Source organism: Pteropus alecto, unplaced genomic scaffold, assembly GCF_000325575.1.
Source record: "Pteropus alecto unplaced genomic scaffold, ASM32557v1 scaffold57, whole genome shotgun sequence".
Classification (NCBI taxonomy): Eukaryota; Metazoa; Chordata; class Mammalia; order Chiroptera; family Pteropodidae; genus Pteropus; species Pteropus alecto.
In genome coordinates this window covers 13992747-13998634 of record NW_006442508.1, presented here as the reverse complement: position 1 = coordinate 13998634, position 5888 = coordinate 13992747, and the positions used below count along the sequence as shown (strand labels likewise).

At 33.2% G+C, this 5888-nt stretch overlaps 1 pseudogene; it reads right to left on the bottom strand.

The window, feature by feature from the left end:
- Positions 1-3573: 3573 nt before the first annotated feature.
- Positions 3574-3692, bottom strand: LOC112471553 (annotated as a pseudogene).
- Positions 3693-5888: the final 2196 nt, after the last annotated feature.

Below are 5888 nucleotides of genomic sequence, written 5' to 3'. Positions count from 1 at the left end.
TGTGCTAAGCCCTGTACTAGGTAGTAGGGTATACAAAGATGATCAAGATTTTTTTTTTCCCTGCAAAGAGCTCAGGAAAAATAACAGTAGCATATAACAACAATGCAATATAGTAAGAGCTAAAACAAAGGCATAAATAAAATTTAACTGGATACATTTGTGGGAATGCGAAGGAGGCTGATCGCAGAAGATAGACTATTATAGAGAAGAGTTCACCTTTAAAAATGAGTGAGAGTTTGCTTGATGAAAAAGGGGACAAGGAAGAGAAGGGAAGAGAATAGAAGAGGGACTAACAGATAAATTGAGTAGCATAAACAAAGGCAAAGATGAATAAAATGCTTTATGAATTTAGGAATCAGTGATTTGGTTAAAGAATTGGGTACATGGTTGAGAGAGATAAATGTGGGAATTTAATCTGGAGTCTGGATATGATAGATCTTTACAGTGCAAAAATTAATTGTAGTATTTATTCTAAAATAGATAATGTAAAGCAAAACTTCAATGTACATAAGTTAATTATATCCTATAGATACTATATTTTATCAAATACAGTGTTTTTAAGTCTCACACTACTTCCATGAAAGTATGTAAATAATTTTATTTAATATTTTTAGCAATACACTTTCAATTAATTTCTAGAAATGTTTTTGTTCAGGTATAGTACCTATACTATTTATTTCTTGCAAGATAAAAAAAGGCTAATCACAATATATTTTATATGTTGTCTTTAAAGACTGATTTTTTTAAATCTCTCAATTAAGTTTAGTATAAAAATCTGTGTTAGAAGAATAGTTGACCATGAACTTGATATCAATATTGTCTTACTACAGAGAAAGCAAATGCTTTTTTTTCAAAATGAGCATATAGATATTCATCGGTAATTTTAATTTATAGATAATTTTACTTTCTCTCACCTACCTACAGGGCTTTACATTTCAAATGATACCAGGAGTTATAAAAATACATACATAATAATAATAAAAAAAATTAGTTTTTCAAATATATTTTAAAAGCACACAAATACTATACATAGAAACATTGCATTAGAATATTTGTTTTAAATTTTGCATAGAAAGGCCTCTTTTCTCAGAATTTTTTTCAATTTGAAAAATGGCTTAGAATCCTAGGAATCAATGCCTTAAAAAGTTACAAGTCTATCACCCATTTTGAAGTTTTATTGACATCCTGTGAGGAACCTTTGCTTCTCCTCTTCTCTAGAGGAGAAGTCAAGACTTTATGTTGATAACAGGGAGAAGTCTGCCAGCTGTGCACAGACTCATTCCCTCAATTCAGTTAAATTCTTTCTTCCTGCGACACAAACCTAGGATTGTCAAACTGCAGTATTTTTCTGTGTGCAGAGATATTCTTTTGAAACATATCATGACATCAAATTCAATATCATTTTCAAGTAGATGAAGATGCCCCCAGAGTGCCAATATTGATAAACAGCCCACTCTTGTAGAGGTGACAGGTTTTGTATTTTAAAATAATATATAAAGAGCAACCAGTGCACATATTTGGACACAATGAACACTTCCCTTTCTACACAGAACTCTCAAAAGACTCCCTGGCTTCATGGGCTCCGCAGTAGCAGGCTTATTTACTCTCACCGTGGCAAGCGTATGTCTCCAAAAATCACGTACAGTTTACAGCTTTATCAGGCATCAATTGCTACAAATGTCTGCTTTTCCGTACTTGATTATACCTTTTGTTCATGCTTTTCCTCAAAGACTTTAAGGCAGAGGTTCTCAAGGACTAATACAAAAAGGGGCAAGTGGGAAGTGAGATGCACACATGGATCAAGTTCTTCAACCTTGTCTAGGAAACTAACATATGGCTCACAAGATCACTTTGCTTAGCTGATACCTATTAAGATTTTTCATTATCTCAGCATAGGTTATGCATAGAATAATGAATACATGCACACATTCTTGGGATTTTGACTTTAGCATCCTACTGGGTCTACACATAACAATGTAAGAGGCTAAAAACTCCACTTTGCCAAAGACAAGCTTTCTGCTACTATTGGTTATACAATATTTGTCAGTAATTTAAATCATAAGCTCTTCAGGCAGGCTAACATTGATATCTATCCTATTTTAAAACTTGATCCTTAAAAAACAAAACCTGAGGCAAGGATTATTGCTAGTCTTTGATTTAAGAGGTACAATCCCAGGGCAACAAGAATGAAGAAAATAGTAAAACAGGAAAGGAAAGAAAGCAAGTCAAGTGAGAGCAGGTATATTCACTCTGCAACATAGGACATATCTCAGCAACATGATACAGCCAAAAGGAGGGAGAAAAAAAAAAAGTACATTTATTTGCCCAAATCTCTCTAAACTTCTTTCTCAATGGTCAAAGTTTTCCATAGGGGAAAACAAACAAACAAACAATATGAATATGTATATTCTAGTCCTTCTTTATTAACTCAAGAAGCCAGATCATATGCCTTGTGGTGAGTGTCTCATTCAATTGCAAACTGGTGGGAGAGGTCAAGAAGTGAGGTCATAAGGCATTCTGGTATGATTGCATAGAGATAACAAAGAAAGAAAGTCCAGCCCTACTAGGCAAACTTCTAGTACACCCAAATCAGCAAAAGCCCATGGGCTCAAGCTATGTTCAGTGGTAGACAAGCCCGAGGAAGTGGCTGAGAGTCTGGGAAATGATGGTCCCGAGCAAATGGGAGGAGAAGGCACATGAGATATGACCAATATTCTACAGAGTAAATCTACTGCATTGTTTCTCTTAGTTCTTTTTGCTGCTGCTGATCAGGAAGGAAGTACGTGATTATTGATGATGATCAAAAATTGTAAGCATTTTTATATTGGAAAACAATGCAAATACATTATATTTATTGGGTATCAATTATTAAATACTTATACAGGTAACAAGTAAGTCAAGGCCACAAATAAAATCACCAATATTATTTATTGAGGGCCTATTATGTTGGTCTAATTTCCGTGGATAGAAAATTGATTGACTAAAATCTCACACGCGAGATTCCCAGTTTAGCAGGTGATACATGTAAGTATATAAATTATGAGTATGAAAATGCTAAGTAGAAGTAACTTCAGGATATTATTAGAATATAGTAGAGAAAAAAGTCAAATAAGTCTTGGAAACAGCATAAGATTCTTTAAGGAAAAGGTAGAACAGTCTCAAAAGATAAAAAAGGAATAAAATAGTGGAAAAAACAGATGACCTCATTAAAGAAAATAACATCAGACTGTTTAAAAACAATTAGAGGAACAATAGTGTTTGGTGTATCATGAATTGAGTAAGATGTTTTACCTGAAGAAATGTTGAAATGTTAACAGTTGAATTTGAGGTCTCATGTATTCTTCTTAAGAATTTGAGCCTAGTCCTGAAGGCAATGAGACTAATTAAAAATGGGTATAATTAAAAAATATACAGATCACTGACAATACAGGTTCTGAATTTTATTTTTTTAATTTTTATTTATTTATTTATTTTTAGGTGAGGCAACTCTTGGTTGACCTCACAGATTGCAAGGACTTTGTCAGCTTACAATCCCTTATTTTTTATTTTATTTTATTTTTTAAAATTTTTTTACACCTACAACACCTAGTTTTCCTAGGTGGTCTCCTATCCAAGTACTAATCAGGCCTGACCCTGCTTAGTTTCCAAGATCAGACGGGATTGGGCTTGTTCAGGTCGGCATGGCCATAGACAGGTTCTGAATTTTAGAATACCACTCTAGTTGTACAGTGAAATAGATTACAAGTATCCACTGGGCAGAGACTAGTCAGGACTTTTTTGTGTGGAAATAAATAGAAACCAAACAAATGAGAACAATCAAAGGTTATTTATTCAGAGCTTGCTATAGTAAAGGAGTCAGCCACAGTTGCTTGCATTTTGGTAAAGCCTCCAAGGAAGACAGAGGAGTGGGAAAGCTTTACAGTGGAAAAAAGGGGAGCCTTCGGTTGTGCCCTAGTTGGAGGCTGTTGTCATGGTGAAGATGGAGATGGGCTAACCGGAAGTAGGGTACCTGGTACGAATGCTTAGGGGTACATACTTGGTTTATTCTGGTTGGTCCTAAGTTAGAAGCAGGGACAGAAATTAGGGAAGCTGTCAATATTAATTCAGTCCTGGCCATTTGAGGCTAAATGCTTTAGAAGTTACTGCTTCCTGGATTGTTACTAGAGATAATGCTTTGACTTCCTACTAGTCTGACTTATAGCAGTGTGGCTTCCTGGGCTGTTTATTATAGATAAGAAGGCTGCTTTCCTGTTCCTGAAGGTTGTGGAATAGACTTCTATTTTTATGCATGCTTTGGCCATTGTCTATTTGTATATTTAGTCTCTCAGTTGGTTTAGTACAGTTAACACAGAAAGACTGAAGAAAATCGGTGACGATGGGGATGGAATTAGAAAGACATTAAAGGAGAAGTAGTGATGGGATTTTTGTAATAACTTATACTTAAGGAAAATTTACATAAATTTTAATTGGGTGTAAGTCATGCTTCTAGCAGTAATCAGAGTAGGAGAACAAGAAACAAAATAAAAAATAAAGAGTGGGACCACATCAAATTAAAAAGCTTCTGCACAGAAAAAGGTGCAACAAAATAAAAAGATAAACTACATAATGGGAAAATATATCACCAAACCATATTTCTGATAAGGAGTTAATATCTAAAATATATAAAGAACTCATACAATTTAATAGCAAAAAATATAATAATAATCCAATTAAAAATGGTCAAAAAACCCAAATAGACATTCTTCTAAAGAAGATATATGAATAACTAACAGGTACATGAAAAAGTACTCAATGTCACTGATCATCAGAGAAATGCAAATCAAAACCACAATTAGATATTACCTCACAGCTATTAGAATGACTATATCAAGAAGACAAGTGACAATAGGCACTGGTGAGGATGCGGTAAAAAGGGAACACATATATTGTTGGTGGGATTGTAAAATGGTCCAACCACTATGACAAACAATAGGGAGGTTCCTCAAAACATTAAAAATAGAACTACTGTGTGGTTCAGCAATTCCACTTCTAGAATAAGTCTGTAGAAAATGAAAACATGATGTTAAAGCAATATCTGCATCCCATGTTCATAGCAGCATTATTTACAATAGCCAAGGCACTGAAATAAACTTTATCCATCAATGAATGACTAGATAAAGAGGTTGTGGTATATATCCTGTCTTTTGTGACAACATGGATGAATTCTAAGAGCATTATGCTAAGTGAAATGTTTCAGAGAAATACAAATACCAAATAATCTCACTTATATGAGGAATCTAAAAGAAGAAGAAAATCAAACTCAGAAAAGTGATCAGATTTGTGATTACCAGAGTTGGGGTGGGGGAGTTGAATTAATGTGGTCAAATGTTATAAATTTTCAGTATTAAAGGGATGCAATGTATGATATAATAACTATAATTAGCACTGTTGTTTCTTGTATTTGAAAGTTATGTTACTATATCCTAAAAGTTATCATCACAGGGAAAAAAGGATTGTTTTCTTTTTATTTTTCATTGTATCTATATGAGATGATGAATATTAACTAAAAATGATAATCATTTCACAATACATGTAAGTCAAGACTTTATACTGTATACCTTATATACACAGTGCAGTATGCCAATTACATCACAGTAAAACTGGAAAAAATAAATATTATTTTATTGCTTTTGTATTTTTACCTAATAAAATTTATTATCCACATTGAAAATAGTAATATAGTACTAATTAACTTTTTTTAAATGTCAACTTCTACAAATTTCATTATCCTCTTCTACTAATTTTCTCTTAAAACTCTAAAACTCATGTACTCATTATTAAAATAATAGAGATATCTGTGCATTTCCTTATACTCTTGAGCATATTCATGAAACAATTCATTGAAATAT